The 16,035-nt window shown below is 47.0% G+C and overlaps 19 non-coding genes across 19 annotated transcripts; all 19 read right to left on the bottom strand.

Moving 5' to 3' along the window:
* Positions 1-181: 181 nt before the first annotated feature.
* LOC121196456 lies at positions 182-345 on the bottom strand. The gene has a single exon (XR_005895915.1). It is a non-coding gene; the product is annotated as a U1 spliceosomal RNA (small nuclear RNA).
* Positions 346-1,499: 1,154 nt separating this feature from the next.
* Positions 1,500-1,614, bottom strand: LOC121196188. The gene has a single exon (XR_005895662.1). It is a non-coding gene; the product is annotated as a U5 spliceosomal RNA (small nuclear RNA).
* Positions 1,615-1,974: 360 nt separating this feature from the next.
* On the bottom strand, positions 1,975-2,165 carry LOC121196472. Its single transcript, XR_005895927.1, has one exon. It is a non-coding gene; the product is annotated as a U2 spliceosomal RNA (small nuclear RNA).
* A 569-nt stretch (positions 2,166-2,734) lies between these two features.
* Positions 2,735-2,898, bottom strand: LOC121196444. The gene has a single exon (XR_005895906.1). It is a non-coding gene; the product is annotated as a U1 spliceosomal RNA (small nuclear RNA).
* Positions 2,899-4,055: 1,157 nt separating this feature from the next.
* Positions 4,056-4,167, bottom strand: LOC121196220. Its single transcript, XR_005895693.1, has one exon. It is a non-coding gene; the product is annotated as a U5 spliceosomal RNA (small nuclear RNA).
* A 360-nt stretch (positions 4,168-4,527) lies between these two features.
* On the bottom strand, positions 4,528-4,718 carry LOC121196672. Its single transcript, XR_005896115.1, has one exon. It is a non-coding gene; the product is annotated as a U2 spliceosomal RNA (small nuclear RNA).
* A 569-nt stretch (positions 4,719-5,287) lies between these two features.
* LOC121196432 lies at positions 5,288-5,451 on the bottom strand. Its single transcript, XR_005895894.1, has one exon. It is a non-coding gene; the product is annotated as a U1 spliceosomal RNA (small nuclear RNA).
* A 1,152-nt stretch (positions 5,452-6,603) lies between these two features.
* On the bottom strand, positions 6,604-6,718 carry LOC121196171. The gene has a single exon (XR_005895646.1). It is a non-coding gene; the product is annotated as a U5 spliceosomal RNA (small nuclear RNA).
* Positions 6,719-7,078: 360 nt separating this feature from the next.
* Positions 7,079-7,269, bottom strand: LOC121196471. Its single transcript, XR_005895926.1, has one exon. It is a non-coding gene; the product is annotated as a U2 spliceosomal RNA (small nuclear RNA).
* A 569-nt stretch (positions 7,270-7,838) lies between these two features.
* On the bottom strand, positions 7,839-8,002 carry LOC121196420. Its single transcript, XR_005895883.1, has one exon. It is a non-coding gene; the product is annotated as a U1 spliceosomal RNA (small nuclear RNA).
* A 1,152-nt stretch (positions 8,003-9,154) lies between these two features.
* LOC121196170 lies at positions 9,155-9,269 on the bottom strand. The gene has a single exon (XR_005895645.1). It is a non-coding gene; the product is annotated as a U5 spliceosomal RNA (small nuclear RNA).
* Positions 9,270-9,629: 360 nt separating this feature from the next.
* LOC121196470 lies at positions 9,630-9,820 on the bottom strand. Its single transcript, XR_005895925.1, has one exon. It is a non-coding gene; the product is annotated as a U2 spliceosomal RNA (small nuclear RNA).
* Positions 9,821-10,389: 569 nt separating this feature from the next.
* Positions 10,390-10,553, bottom strand: LOC121196409. Its single transcript, XR_005895872.1, has one exon. It is a non-coding gene; the product is annotated as a U1 spliceosomal RNA (small nuclear RNA).
* Positions 10,554-11,714: 1,161 nt separating this feature from the next.
* LOC121196201 lies at positions 11,715-11,826 on the bottom strand. The gene has a single exon (XR_005895675.1). It is a non-coding gene; the product is annotated as a U5 spliceosomal RNA (small nuclear RNA).
* A 358-nt stretch (positions 11,827-12,184) lies between these two features.
* LOC121196686 lies at positions 12,185-12,375 on the bottom strand. The gene has a single exon (XR_005896128.1). It is a non-coding gene; the product is annotated as a U2 spliceosomal RNA (small nuclear RNA).
* Positions 12,376-12,944: 569 nt separating this feature from the next.
* On the bottom strand, positions 12,945-13,108 carry LOC121196400. The gene has a single exon (XR_005895863.1). It is a non-coding gene; the product is annotated as a U1 spliceosomal RNA (small nuclear RNA).
* Positions 13,109-14,270: 1,162 nt separating this feature from the next.
* LOC121196169 lies at positions 14,271-14,385 on the bottom strand. The gene has a single exon (XR_005895644.1). It is a non-coding gene; the product is annotated as a U5 spliceosomal RNA (small nuclear RNA).
* A 358-nt stretch (positions 14,386-14,743) lies between these two features.
* On the bottom strand, positions 14,744-14,934 carry LOC121196651. Its single transcript, XR_005896095.1, has one exon. It is a non-coding gene; the product is annotated as a U2 spliceosomal RNA (small nuclear RNA).
* Positions 14,935-15,503: 569 nt separating this feature from the next.
* Positions 15,504-15,667, bottom strand: LOC121196408. Its single transcript, XR_005895871.1, has one exon. It is a non-coding gene; the product is annotated as a U1 spliceosomal RNA (small nuclear RNA).
* Between the last annotated feature and the right edge of the window lie 368 nt (positions 15,668-16,035).

Here is a 16,035-nt window from a genome sequence, read left to right as displayed (position 1 = left end):
ACGCCACTCTGCAGCGTACGCCAGAGAGCTTCTGCAGAGCAACACTGCCGCTTTGTGGACAGACTGCAAAAGCTGACATGTAACTCTAAATCAACAAAGCCACTTCACAAAATGGAGAGCCTTCAACAGGTTAGCACATGGGCATTCCTCACACATTGTGTTTTCTTCTACACGCACGCGACAGGGGAGAGCGCGAACGCAGTCCCCCACTACCAGAAATTATGCAGTCGAGATTCCCACATTTGGGGAATTCGCAGGGGTCAGCACAGCCGGAGTGCAATGGCTGAGCCTCACCCTGGGTGAACCACCTTGTTGATCATGGTATCTCCCCTGCCAGGTAAGTATGAGCTGCAGTTGGAAGAGAGCGGGTGGTGGTCACCAGGCACAGCGCTCTGGCTGACGGTGCCTACAATGCATAATCCCACATTTCAGTGCCCTGAGCATCAGCTCCCCTTTGTATGTTACATTTGTGGCTGAAAAGACACAAACACTGCTGCAAATAGGCTGCGGCGTGCGGCAAACGCGCTTTGTTGGATCTACCCATCATGCACTGCTCTGCCAAAAACAGAGCATTTCACTGTGTCAAATGCCACTAGTCAAGCTGTCTCTTGGGAAAGAAAGCAAAGGCCCACGTGGGACACTTTTCAAAACATTTGACTAAATGAACTACTAACATGTATTGACTTACTGAAAACCTTGGAGCTGATCTGGACTCTCCTGTGGTTTCCTCTTGTCCTCGTAACAGCAGTAGCTCCTCCCTTCCTTGTCAATAATTGTGCAGAAATATCTGAGTGCTTCTTTCTTCCTAAATCATGAGCAAGTCCTGTCCAGTCCAACTGTTTCTGCTCCTGTTTGACTTCTGAACTTGTCTCTGGCTGTGTGTCCACTTACTGCAGCCTCTGACATCAGACTGTAGAATGTTGATACATCAAAGGCATCAAAGGACAAACACACACACTCACACGTACTGGTACTTATATCTTTGTGAGGACACTCTCTGGCATAATGCATTCCCTCGCCCTAACCTCTCTCTCTCTCTTAGCATCTCAGACCTATGTCAGTACCTGTGCCTCTGTCAAAGAATCCAAAAAAAAAACAAAAAACACTAGACCTGTACACACATAAAGTCATGTATTCATGTAGTCATCTGTGAATGTGTGTTTGATGAGTGCAAAGTGAAAATGCTGCATGAACCTTGTTTTTGTAAAAGCTTCTCTTGTTTCCTTTGCTTCTTACAACTGTATATTTTTCAAGCATCATCTGTCACATTGAAGAAATAAGTTCATTCAGTAGCGTTATTTCTTTTTTTCTTGTCATCATCTACACTTTTCTTGTCTCAAAGACGCCAGCATCCCCACCAAAGCCTAAAAATAAAGTATACCAGCGAAATGACAACATCTGGCACACATTTCTTCCGCAAAGAAAGGGCAATGTCGGACAGGGGAGCTCACACTTGTGGCGCTCTATAAAGATGTTTGACTTTTCACCAACGCAAAAGGCTCAGCCATAAGGCCAAGCCAGCCAAAAATAACTTCAACTCATTGGTGTTCCTCTCCACGGAAGTCTTTAGTAAAAGGCGAAAGACTTGTGCGTTATGAAGAGAAACAAGAGTCACAACAGGCCTGTCTCAGAGAGCAGCTGAGGACCCTAGTCGTCCCAGGTACCACCGTCGCGGTGCGCCTCCCTTGGCTTGCCGCGTGCTAAATCCCAGCCTCCCCTCCAGGCCTGGCTTTTACATGGAGACTACAACGTCTGGGAAACCATCAGGCGTCTTCAGGGAGTCCGCGACCAATCATCGTAGCTGAAGTGCACTGTGTTGTTGAGCGGGGTTCCCTGGGTGAGATCAGTAAATCAACTGACTGGTTGTGCACAATTCACTTGATAAAAACTTAGCCGCCTTTTCCTTCAGCCACTGTAAAAGTTTGACTCCTAACTAAACATGTGTGTCAGAGCTTGATTTTCTACAAAGCAAGAGAAAGGTGCACCGTTCCCGGCGGCACTGCAATGCCAGGTCGATGCGTGGAGTGAGCGGAGCAAGCTCCCTTTTCAGCTCCCTCTCCTAAAAATGGGTTTAATACGTTGTCCCCATATAGGGGACATATCAGATATTAAACTGATAAGAACAGATACTACACTTGATCTTAGCCAAAAGGCCGAGAAGCGATGAGGCCCAAGCGTTTGACGTCCAAATCAAGCTCTTGGTACAACCGTCACTTGTCGCATTTGTAAGCCAGCTTATCAATTGCCGCCACTTAGCAACTCCGCCCATCTGTCTGCCGTGTACTTTTCCCTGCCGCTATACAAAGATGTTTGACTTTTCACCAACTCAAAAGGCTCAGCCATACGGCAAAGCCGGCCAAAAATAGCTTCAACTCATTGGTGTTCCACACCAAAGCCTGGAAATAAAGCATACTAGAACAACATCTAGCACGCATTTCTTCCACAAACAAGCAGCAAAGTCGGACAGGAGAGCTCACACTTCATTTTGTCATGGAAAGGCCACGCCCACTTCCCCAATTCCAATGGGAACACAGGGAATTGTCATGACTAAACACGCCACTCTGCAGCGTACGCCAGAGAGCTTCTGCAGAGCAACACTGCCGCTTTGTGGACAGACTGCAAAAGCTGACATGTAACTCTAAATCAACAAAGCCACTTCACAAAATGGAGAGCCTTCAACAGGTTAGCACATGGGCATTCCTCACACATTGTGTTTTCTTCTACACGCACGCGACAGGGGAGAGCGCGAACGCAGTCCCCCACTACCAGAAATTATGCAGTCGAGATTCCCACATTTGGGGAATTCGCAGGGGTCAGCACAGCCGGAGTGCAATGGCTGAGCCTCACCCTGGGTGAACCACCTTGTTGATCATGGTATCTCCCCTGCCAGGTAAGTATGAGCTGCAGTTGGAAGAGAGCGGGTGGTGGTCACCAGGCACAGCGCTCTGGCTGACGGTGCCTACAATGCATAATCCCACATTTCAGTGCCCTGAGCATCAGCTCCCCTTTGTATGTTACATTTATGGCTGAAAAGACACAAACACTGCTGCAAATAGGCTGCGGCGTGCGGCAAACGCGCTTTGTTGGATCTACCCATCATGCACTGCTCTGCCAAAAACAGAGCATTTCACTGTGTCAAATGCCACTAGTCAAGCTGTCTCTTGGGAAAGAAAGCAAAGGCCCACGTGGGACACTTTTCAAAACATTTGACTAAATGAACTACTAATATGTATTGACTTACTGAAAACCTTGGAGCTGATCTGGACTCTCCTGTGGTTTCCTCTTGTCCTCGTAACAGCAGTAGCTCCTCCCTTCCTTGTCAATAATTGTGCAGAAATATCTGAGTGCTTCTTTCTTCCTAAATCATGAGCAAGTCCTGTCCAGTCCAACTGTTTCTGCTCCTGTTTGACTTCTGAACTTGTCTCTGGCTGTGTGTCCACTTACTGCAGCCTCTGACATCAGACTGTAGAATGTTGATACATCAAAGGCATCAAAGGACAAACACACACACTCACACGTACTGGTACTTATATCTTTGTGAGGACACTCTCTGGCATAATGCATTCCCTCGCCCTAACCTCTCTCTCTCTCTCTTAGCATCTCAGACCTATGTCAGTACCTGTGCCTCTGTCAAAGAATCCAAAAAAAAAAAAAAACACTAGACCTGTACACACATAAAGTCATGTATTCATGTAGTCATCTGTGAATGTGTGTTTGATGAGTGCAAAGTGAAAATGCTGCATGAACCTTGTTTTTGTAAAAGCTTCTCTTGTTTCCTTTGCTTCTTACAACTGTATATTTTTCAAGCATCATCTGTCACATTGAAGAAATAAGTTCATTCAGTAGCGTTATTTCTTTTTTTCTTGTCATCATCTACACTTTTCTTGTCTCAAAGACGCCAGCATCCCCACCAAAGCCTAAAAATAAAGTATACCAGCGAAATGACAACATCTGGCACACATTTCTTCCGCAAAGAAAGGGCAATGTCGGACAGGGGAGCTCACACTTGTGGCGCTCTATAAAGATGTTTGACTTTTCACCAACTCAAAAGGCTCAGCCATAAAGCCAAGCCAGCCAAAAATAACTTCAACTCATTGGTGTTCCTCTCCACGGAAGTCTTTAGTAAAAGGCGAAAGACTTGTGCGTTATGAAGAGAAACAAGAGTCACAACAGGCCTGTCTCAGAGAGCAGCTGAGGACCCTAGTCGTCCCAGGTACCACCGTCGCGGTGCGCCTCCCTTGGCTTGCCGCGTGCTAAATCCCAGCCTCCCCTCCAGGCCTGGCTTTTACATGGAGACTACAACGTCTGGGAAACCATCAGGCGTCTTCAGGGAGTCCGCGACCAATCATCGTAGCTGAAGTGCACTGTGTTGTTGAGCGGGGTTCCCTGGGTGATATCAGTAAATCAACTGACTGGTTGTGCACAATTCACTTGATAAAAACTTAGCCGCCTTTTCCTTCAGCCACTGTAAAAGTTTGACTCCTAACTAAACATGTGTGTCAGAGCTTGATTTTCTACAAAGCAAGAGAAAGGTGCACCGTTCCCGGCGGCACTGCAATGCCAGGTCGATGCGTGGAGTGAGCGGAGTAAGCTCCCTTTTCAGCTCCCTCTCCTAAAAATGGGTTTAATACGTTGTCCCCATATAGGGGACATATCAGATATTAAACTGATAAGAACAGATACTACACTTGATCTTAGCCAAAAGGCCGAGAAGCGATGAGGCCCAAGCGTTTGACGTCCAAATCAAGCTCTTGGTACAACCGTCACTTGTCGCGTTTGTAAGCCAGCTTATCAATTGCCGCCACTTAGCAACTCCGCCCATCTGTCTGCCGTGTACTTTTCCCTGCCGCTATACAAAGATGTTTGACTTTTCACCAACTCAAAAGGCTCAGCCATACGGCAAAGCCGGCCAAAAATAGCTTCAACTCATTGGTGTTCCACACCAAAGCCTGGAAATAAAGCATACTAGAACAACATCTAGCACGCATTTCTTCCACAAACAAGCAGCAAAGTCGGACAGGAGAGCTCACACTTCATTTTGTCATGGAAAGGCCACGCCCACTTCCCCAATTCCAATGGGAACACAGGGAATTGTCATGACTAAACACGCCACTCTGCAGCGTACGCCAGAGAGCTTCTGCAGAGCAACACTGCCGCTTTGTGGACAGACTGCAAAAGCTGACATGTAACTCTAAATCAACAAAGCCACTTCACAAAATGGAGAGCCTTCAACAGGTTAGCACATGGGCATTCCTGACACATTGTGTTTTCTTCTACACGCACGCGACAGGGGAGAGCGCGAACGCAGTCCCCCACTACCAGAAATTATGCAGTCGAGATTCCCACATTTGGGGAATTCGCAGGGGTCAGCACAGCCGGAGTGCAATGGCTGAGCCTCACCCTGGGTGAACCACCTTGTTGATCATGGTATCTCCCCTGCCAGGTAAGTATGAGCTGCAGTTGGAAGAGAGCGGGTGGTGGTCACCAGGCACAGCGCTCTGGCTGACGGTGCCTACAATGCATAATCCCACATTTCAGTGCCCTGAGCATCAGCTCCCCTTTGTATGTTACATTTATGGCTGAAAAGACACAAACACTGCTGCAAATAGGCTGCGGCGTACGGCAAACGCGCTTTGTTGGATCTACCCATCATGCACTGCTCTGCCAAAAACAGAGCATTTCACTGTGTCAAATGCCACTAGTCAAGCTGTCTCTTGGGAAAGAAAGCAAAGGCCCACGTGGGACACTTTTCAAAACATTTGACTAAATGAACTACTAACATGTATTGACTTACTGAAAACCTTGGAGCTGATCTGGACTCTCCTGTGGTTTCCTCTTGTCCTCGTAACAGCAGTAGCTCCTCCCTTCCTTGTCAATAATTGTGCAGAAATATCTGAGTGCTTCTTTCTTCCTAAATCATGAGCAAGTCCTGTCCAGTCCAACTGTTTCTGCTCCTGTTTGACTTCTGAACTTGTCTCTGGCTGTGTGTCCACTTACTGCAGCCTCTGACATCAGACTGTAGAATGTTGATACATCAAAGGCATCAAAGGACAAACACACACACTCACACGTACTGGTACTTATATCTTTGTGAGGACACTCTCTGGCATAATGCATTCCCTCGCCCTAACCTCTCTCTCTCTCTTAGCATCTCAGACCTATGTCAGTACCTGTGCCTCTGTCAAAGAATCCAAAAAAAAAACAAAACACTAGACCTGTACACACATAAAGTCATGTATTCATGTAGTCATCTGTGAATGTGTGTTTGATGAGTGCAAAGTGAAAATGCTGCATGAACCTTGTTTTTGTAAAAGCTTCTCTTGTTTCCTTTGCTTCTTACAACTGTATATTTTTCAAGCATCATCTGTCACATTGAAGAAATAAGTTCATTCAGTAGCGTTATTTCTTTTTTTCTTGTCATCATGTACACTTTTCTTGTCTCAAAGACGCCAGCATCCCCACCAAAGCCTAAAAATAAAGTATACCAGCGAAATGACAACATCTGGCACACATTTCTTCCGCAAAGAAAGGGCAATGTCGGACAGGGGAGCTCACACTTGTGGCGCTCTATAAAGATGTTTGACTTTTCACCAACTCAAAAGGCTCAGCCATAAGGCCAAGCCAGCCAAAAATAACTTCAACTCATTGGTGTTCCTCTCCACGGAAGTCTTTAGTAAAAGGCGAAAGACTTGTGCGTTATGAAGAGAAACAAGAGTCACAACAGGCCTGTCTCAGAGAGCAGCTGAGGACCCTAGTCGTCCCGGCTACCACCGTCGCGGTGCGCCTCCCTTGGCTTGCCGCGTGCTAAATCCCAGCCTCCCCTCCAGGCCTGGCTTTTACATGGAGACTACAACGTCTGGGAAACCATCAGGCGTCTTCAGGGAGTCCGTGACCAATCATCGTAGCTGAAGTGCACTGTGTTGTTGAGCGGGGTTCCCTGGGTGATATCAGTAAATCAACTGACTGGTTGTGCACAATTCACTTGATAAAAACTTAGCCGCCTTTTCCTTCAGCCACTGTAAAAGTTTGACTCCTAACTAAACATGTGTGTCAGAGCTTGATTTTCTACAAAGCAAGAGAAAGGTGCACCGTTCCCGGCGGCACTGCAATGCCAGGTCGATGCGTGGAGTGAGCGGAGCAAGCTCCCTTTTCAGCTCCCTCTCCTAAAAATGGGTTTAATACGTTGTCCCCATATAGGGGACATATCAGATATTAAACTGATAAGAACAGATACTACACTTGATCTTAGCCAAAAGGCCGAGAAGCGATGAGGCCCAAGCGTTTGACGTCCAAATCAAGCTCTTGGTACAACCGTCACTTGTCGCGTTTGTAAGCCAGCTTATCAATTGCCGCCACTTAGCAACTCCGCCCATCTGTCTGCCGTGTACTTTTCCCTGCCGCTATACAAAGATGTTTGACTTTTCACCAACTCAAAAGGCTCAGCCATACGGCAAAGCCGGCCAAAAATAGCTTCAACTCATTGGTGTTCCACACCAAAGCCTGGAAATAAAGCATACTAGAACAACATCTAGCACGCATTTCTTCCACAAACAAGCAGCAAAGTCGGACAGGAGAGCTCACACTTCATTTTGTCATGGAAAGGCCACGCCCACTTCCCCAATTCCAATGGGAACACAGGGAATTGTCATGACTAAACACGCCACTCTGCAGCGTACGCCAGAGAGCTTCTGCAGAGCAACACTGCCGCTTTGTGGACAGACTGCAAAAGCTGACATGTAACTCTAAATCAACAAAGCCACTTCACAAAATGGAGAGCCTTCAACAGGTTAGCACATGGGCATTCCTGACACATTGTGTTTTCTTCTACACGCACGCGACAGGGGAGAGCGCGAACGCAGTCCCCCACTACCAGAAATTATGCAGTCGAGATTCCCACATTTGGGGAATTCGCAGGGGTCAGCACAGCCGGAGTGCAATGGCTGAGCCTCACCCTGGGTGAACCACCTTGTTGATCATGGTATCTCCCCTGCCAGGTAAGTATGAGCTGCAGTTGGAAGAGAGCGGGTGGTGGTCACCAGGCACAGCGCTCTGGCTGACGGTGCCTACAATGCATAATCCCACATTTCAGTGCCCTGAGCATCAGCTCCCCTTTGTATGTTACATTTATGGCTGAAAAGACACAAACACTGCTGCAAATAGGCTGCGGCGTACGGCAAACGCGCTTTGTTGGATCTACCCATCATGCACTGCTCTGCCAAAAACAGAGCATTTCACTGTGTCAAATGCCACTAGTCAAGCTGTCTCTTGGGAAAGAAAGCAAAGGCCCACGTGGGACACTTTTCAAAACATTTGACTAAATGAACTACTAACATGTATTGACTTACTGAAAACCTTGGAGCTGATCTGGACTCTCCTGTGGTTTCCTCTTGTCCTCGTAACAGCAGTAGCTCCTCCCTTCCTTGTCAATAATTGTGCAGAAATATCTGAGTGCTTCTTTCTTCCTAAATCATGAGCAAGTCCTGTCCAGTCCAACTGTTTCTGCTCCTGTTTGACTTCTGAACTTGTCTCTGGCTGTGTGTCCACTTACTGCAGCCTCTGACATCAGACTGTAGAATGTTGATACATCAAAGGCATCAAAGGACAAACACACACACTCACACGTACTGGTACTTATATCTTTGTGAGGACACTCTCTGGCATAATGCATTCCCTCGCCCTAACCTCTCTCTCTCTCTTAGCATCTCAGACCTATGTCAGTACCTGTGCCTCTGTCAAAGAATCCAAAAAAAAAACAAAACACTAGACCTGTACACACATAAAGTCATGTATTCATGTAGTCATCTGTGAATGTGTGTTTGATGAGTGCAAAGTGAAAATGCTGCATGAACCTTGTTTTTGTAAAAGCTTCTCTTGTTTCCTTTGCTTCTTACAACTGTATATTTTTCAAGCATCATCTGTCACATTGAAGAAATAAGTTCATTCAGTAGCGTTATTTCTTTTTTTCTTGTCATCATGTACACTTTTCTTGTCTCAAAGACGCCAGCATCCCCACCAAAGCCTAAAAATAAAGTATACCAGCGAAATGACAACATCTGGCACACATTTCTTCCGCAAAGAAAGGGCAATGTCGGACAGGGGAGCTCACACTTGTGGCGCTCTATAAAGATGTTTGACTTTTCACCAACTCAAAAGGCTCAGCCATAAGGCCAAGCCAGCCAAAAATAACTTCAACTCATTGGTGTTCCTCTCCACGGAAGTCTTTAGTAAAAGGCGAAAGACTTGTGCGTTATGAAGAGAAACAAGAGTCAGAACAGGCCTGTCTCAGAGAGCAGCTGAGGACCCTAGTCGTCCCAGCTACCACCGTCGCGGTGCGCCTCCCTTGGCTTGCCGCGTGCTAAATCCCAGCCTCCCCTCCAGGCCTGGCTTTTACATGGAGACTACAACGTCTGGGAAACCATCAGGCGTCTTCAGGGAGTCCGCGACCAATCATCGTAGCTGAAGTGCACTGTGTTGTTGAGCGGGGTTCCCTGGGTGATATCAGTAAATCAACTGACTGGTTGTGCACAATTCACTTGATAAAAACTTAGCCGCCTTTTCCTTCAGCCACTGTAAAAGTTTGACTCCTAACTAAACATGTGTGTCAGAGCTTGATTTTCTACAAAGCAAGAGAAAGGTGCACCGTTCCCGGCGGCACTGCAATGCCAGGTCGATGCGTGGAGTGAGCGGAGCAAGCTCCCTTTTCAGCTCCCTCTCCTAAAAATGGGTTTAATACGTTGTCCCCATATAGGGGACATATCAGATATTAAACTGATAAGAACAGATACTACACTTGATCTTAGCCAAAAGGCCGAGAAGCGATGAGGCCCAAGCGTTTGACGTCCAAATCAAGCTCTTGGTACAACCGTCACTTGTCGCGTTTGTAAGCCAGCTTATCAATTGCCGCCACTTAGCAACTCCGCCCATCTGTCTGCCGTGTACTTTTCCCTGCCGCTATACAAAGATGTTTGACTTTTCACCAACTCAAAAGGCTCAGCCATACGGCAAAGCCGGCCAAAAATAGCTTCAACTCATTGGTGTTCCACACCAAAGCCTGGAAATAAAGCATACTAGAACAACATCTAGCACGCATTTCTTCCACAAACAAGCAGCAAAGTCGGACAGGAGAGCTCACACTTCATTTTGTCATGGAAAGGCCACGCCCACTTCCCCAATTCCAATGGGAACACAGGGAATTGTCATGACTAAACACGCCACTCTGCAGCGTACGCCAGAGAGCTTCTGCAGAGCAACACTGCCGCTTTGTGGACAGACTGCAAAAGCTGACATGTAACTCTAAATCAACAAAGCCACTTCACAAAATGGAGAGCCTTCAACAGGTTAGCACATGGGCATTCCTGACACATTGTATTTTCTTCTACACGCACGCGACAGGGGAGAGCGCGAACGCAGTCCCCCACTACCAGAAATTATGCAGTCGAGATTCCCACATTTGGGGAATTCGCAGGGGTCAGCACAGCCGGAGTGCAATGGCTGAGCCTCACCCTGGGTGAACCACCTTGTTGATCATGGTATCTCCCCTGCCAGGTAAGTATGAGCTGCAGTTGGAAGAGAGCGGGTGGTGGTCACCAGGCACAGCGCTCTGGCTGACGGTGCCTACAATGCATAATCCCACATTTCAGTGCCCTGAGCATCAGCTCCCCTTTGTCTGTTACATTTGTGGCTGAAAAGACACAAACACTGCTGCAAATAGGCTGCGGCGTGCGGCAAACGCGCTTTGTTGGATCTACCCATCATGCACTGCTCTGCCAAAAACAGAGCATTTCACTGTGTCAAATGCCACTAGTCAAGCTGTCTCTTGGGAAAGAAAGCAAAGGCCCACGTGGGACACTTTTCAAAACATTTGACTAAATGAACTACTAACATGTATTGACTTACTGAAAACCTTGGAGCTGATCTGGACTCTCCTGTGGTTTCCTCTTGTCCTCGTAACAGCAGTAGCTCCTCCCTTCCTTGTCAATAATTGTGCAGAAATATCTGAGTGCTTCTTTCTTCCTAAATCATGAGCAAGTCCTGTCCAGTCCAACTGTTTCTGCTCCTGTTTGACTTCTGAACTTGTCTCTGGCTGTGTGTCCACTTACTGCAGCCTCTGACATCAGACTGTAGAATGTTGATACATCAAAGGCATCAAAGGACAAACACACACACACACACTCACACGTACTGGTACTTATATCTTTGTGAGGACACTCTCTGGCATAATGCATTCCCTTGCCCTAACCTCTCTCTCTCTCTTAGCATCTCAGACCTATGTCAGTACCTGTGCCTCTGTCAAAGAATCCAAAAAAAAACCAAAACACTAGACCTGTACACACATAAAGTCATGTATTCATGTAGTCATCTGTGAATGTGTGTTTGATGAGTGCAAAGTGAAAATGCTGCATGAACCTTGTTTTTGTAAAAGCTTCTCTTGTTTCCTTTGCTTCTTACAACTGTATATTTTTCAAGCATCATCTGTCACATTGAAGAAATAAGTTCATTCAGTAGCGTTATTTCTTTTTTTCTTGTCATCATGTACACTTTTCTTGTCTCAAAGACGCCAGCATCCCCACCAAAGCCTAAAAATAAAGTATACCAGCGAAATGACAACATCTGGCACACATTTCTTCCGCAAAGAAAGGGCAATGTCGGACAGGGGAGCTCACACTTGTGGCGCTCTATAAAGATGTTTGACTTTTCACCAACTCAAAAGGCTCAGCCATGAGGCCAAGCCAGCCAAAAATAACTTCAACTCATTGGTGTTCCTCTCCACGGAAGTCTTTAGTAAAAGGCGAAAGACTTGTGCGTTATGAAGAGAAACAAGAGTCACAACAGGCCTGTCTCAGAGAGCAGCTGAGGACCCTAGTCGTCCCAGCTACCACCGTCGCGGTGCGCCTCCCTTGGCTTGCCGCGTGCTAAATCCCAGCCTCCCCTCCAGGCCTGGCTTTTACATGGAGACTACAACGTCTGGGAAACCATCAGGCGTCTTCAGGGAGTCCGCGACCAATCATCGTAGCTGAAGTGCACTGTGTTGTTGAGCGGGGTTCCCTGGGTGATATCAGTAAATCAACTGACTGGTTGTGCACAATTCACTTGATAAAAACTTAGCCGCCTTTTCCTTCAGCCACTGTAAAAGTTTGACTCCTAACTAAACGTGTGTCAGAGCTTGATTTTCTACAAAGCAAGAGAAAGGTGCACCGTTCCCGGCGGCACTGCAATGCCAGGTCGATGCGTGGAGTGAGCGGAGCAAGCTACCTTTTCAGCTCCCTCTCCTAAAAATGGGTTTAATACGTTGTCCCCATATAGGGTACATATCAGATATTAAACTGATAAGAACAGATACTACACTTGATCTTAGCCAAAAGGCCGAGAAGCGATGAGGCCCAAGCGTTTGACGTCCAAATCAAGCTCTTGGTACAACCGTCACTTGTCGCGTTTGTAAGCCAGCTTATCAATTGCCGCCACTTAGCAACTCCGCCCATCTGTCTGCCGTGTACTTTTCCCTGCCGCTATACAAAGATGTTTGACTTTTCACCAACTCAAAAGGCTCAGCCATACGGCAAAGCCGGCCAAAAATAGCTTCAACTCATTGGTGTTCCACACCAAAGCCTGGAAATAAAGCATACTAGAACAACATCTAGCACGCATTTCTTCCACAAACAAGCAGCAAAGTCGGACAGGAGAGCTCACACTTCATTTTGTCATGGAAAGGCCACGCCCACTTCCCCAATTCCAATGGGAACACAGGGAATTGTCATGACTAAACACGCCACTCTGCAGCGTACGCCAGAGAGCTTCTGCAGAGCAACACTGCCGCTTTGTGGACAGACTGCAAAAGCTGACATGTAACTCTAAATCAACAAAGCCACTTCACAAAATGGAGAGCCTTCAACAGGTTAGCACATGGGCATTCCTGACACATTGTGTTTTCTTCTACACGCACGCGACAGGGGAGAGCGCGAACGCAGTCCCCCACTACCAGAAATTATGCAGTCGAGATTCCCACATTTGGGGAATTCGCAGGGGTCAGCACAGCCGGAGTGCAATGGCTGAGCCTCACCCTGGGTGAACCACCTTGTTGATCATAGTATCTCCCCTGCCAGGTAAGTATGAGCTGCAGTTGGAAGAGAGCGGGTGGTGGTCACCAGGCACAGCGCTCTGGCTGACGGTGCCTACAATGCATAATCCCACATTTCAGTGCCCTGAGCATCAGCTCCCCTTTGTATGTTACATTTGTGGCTGAAAAGACACAAACACTGCTGCAAATAGGCTGCGGCGTGCGGCAAACGCGCTTTGTTGGATCTACCCATCATGCACTGCTCTGCCAAAAACAGAGCATTTCACTGTGTCAAATGCCACTAGTCAAGCTGTCTCTTGGGAAAGAAAGCAAAGGCCCACGTGGGACACTTTTCAAAACATTTGACTAAATGAACTACTAACATGTATTGACTTACTGAAAACCTTGGAGCTGATCTGGACTCTCCTGTGGTTTCCTCTTGTCCTCGTAACAGCAGTAGCTCCTCCCTTCCTTGTCAATAATTGTGCAGAAATATCTGAGTGCTTCTTTCTTCCTAAATCATGAGCAAGTCCTGTCCAGTCCAACTGTTTCTGCTCCTGTTTGACTTCTGAACTTGTCTCTGGCTGTGTGTCCACTTACTGCAGCCTCTGACATCAGACTGTAGAATGTTGATACATCAAAGGCATCAAAGGACAAACACACACACACACACACTCACACGTACTGGTACTTATATCTTTGTGAGGACACTCTCTGGCATAATGCATTCCCTCGCCCTAACCTCTCTCTCTCTCTTAGCATCTCAGACCTATGTCAGTACCTGTGCCTCTGTCAAAGAATCAAAAAAAAAAACAAAAAACACTAGACCTGTACACACATAAAGTCATGTATTCATGTAGTCATCTGTGAATGTGTGTTTGATGAGTGCAAAGTGAAAATGCTGCATGAACCTTGTTTTTGTAAAAGCTTCTCTTGTTTCCTTTGCTTCTTACAACTGTATATTTTTCAAGCATCATCTGTCACATTGAAGAAATAAGTTCATTCAGTAGCGTTATTTCTTTTTTTCTTGTCATCATGTACACTTTTCTTGTCTCAAAGACGCCAGCATCCCCACCAAAGCCTAAAAATAAAGTATACCAGCGAAATGACAACATCTGGCACACATTTCTTCCGCAAAGAAAGGGCAATGTCGGACAGGGGAGCTCACACTTGTGGCGCTCTATAAAGATGTTTGACTTTTCACCAACTCAAAAGGCTCAGCCATAAGGCCAAGCCAGCCAAAAATAACTTCAACTCATTGGTGTTCCTCTCCACGGAAGTCTTTAGTAAAAGGCGAAAGACTTGTGCGTTATGAAGAGAAACAAGAGTCAGAACAGGCCTGTCTCAGAGAGCAGCTGAGGACCCTAGTCGTCCCAGCTACCACCGTCGCGGTGCGCCTCCCTTGGCTTGCCGCGTGCTAAATCCCAGCCTCCCCTCCAGGCCTGGCTTTTACATGGAGACTACAACGTCTGGGAAACCATCAGGCGTCTTCAGGGAGTCCGCGACCAATCATCGTAGCTGAAGTGCACTGTGTTGTTGAGCGGGGTTCCCTGGGTGATATCAGTAAATCAACTGACTGGTTGTGCACAATTCACTTGATAAAAACTTAGCCGCCTTTTCCTTCAGCCACTGTAAAAGTTTGACTCCTAACTAAACGTGTGTCAGAGCTTGATTTTCTACAAAGCAAGAGAAAGGTGCACCGTTCCCGGCGGCACTGCAATGCCAGGTCGATGCGTGGAGTGAGCGGAGCAAGCTACCTTTTCAGCTCCCTCTCCTAAAAATGGGTTTAATACGTTGTCCCCATATAGGGGACATATCAGATATTAAACTGATAAGAACAGATACTACACTTGATCTTAGCCAAAAGGCCGAGAAGCGATGAGGCCCAAGCGTTTGACGTCCAAATCAAGCTCTTGGTACAACCGTCACTTGTCGCGTTTGTAAGCCAGCTTATCAATTGCCGCCACTTAGCAACTCCGCCCATCTGTCTGCCGTGTACTTTTCCCTGCCGCTATACAAAGATGTTTGACTTTTCACCAACTCAAAAGGCTCAGCCATACGGCAAAGCCGGCCAAAAATAGCTTCAACTCATTGGTGTTCCACACCAAAGCCTGGAAATAAAGCATACTAGAACAACATCTAGCACGCATTTCTTCCACAAACAAGCAGCAAAGTCGGACAGGAGAGCTCACACTTCATTTTGTCATGGAAAGGCCACGCCCACTTCCCCAATTCCAATGGGAACACAGGGAATTGTCATGACTAAACACGCCACTCTGCAGCGTACGCCAGAGAGCTTCTGCAGAGCAACACTGCCGCTTTGTGGACAGACTGCAAAAGCTGACATGTAACTCTAAATCAACAAAGCCACTTCACAAAATGGAGAGCCTTCAACAGGTTAGCACATGGGCATTCCTGACACATTGTGTTTTCTTCTACACGCACGCGACAGGGGAGAGCGCGAACGCAGTCCCGCACTACCAGAAATTATGCAGTCGAGATTCCCACATTTGGGGAATTCGCAGGGGTCAGCACAGCCGGAGTGCAATGGCTGAGCCTCACCCTGGGTGAACCACCTTGTTGATCATGGTATCTCCCCTGCCAGGTAAGTATGAGCTGCAGCTGGAAGAGAGCGGGTGGTGGTCACCAGGCACAGCGCTCTGGCTGACGATGCCTACAATGCATAATCCCACATTTCAGTGCCCTGAGCATCAGCTCCCCTTTGTATGTTACATTTATGGCTGAAAAGACACAAACACTGCTGCAAATAGGCTGCGGCGTGCGGCAAACGCGCTTTGTTGGATCTACCCATCATGCACTGCTCTGCCAAAAACAGAGCATTTCACTGTGTCAAATGCCACTAGTCAAGCTGTCTCTTGGGAAAGAAAGCAAAGGCCCACGTGGGACACTTTTCAAAACATTTGACTAAATGAACTACTAACATGTATTGACTTACTGAAAACCTTGGAGCTGATCTGGAC

This window comes from Toxotes jaculatrix, chromosome 16, assembly GCF_017976425.1.
Source record: "Toxotes jaculatrix isolate fToxJac2 chromosome 16, fToxJac2.pri, whole genome shotgun sequence".
Lineage (NCBI taxonomy): Eukaryota > Metazoa > Chordata > Actinopteri > Toxotidae > Toxotes > Toxotes jaculatrix.
This window is presented reverse-complemented; position numbering and strand designations above follow the sequence as displayed.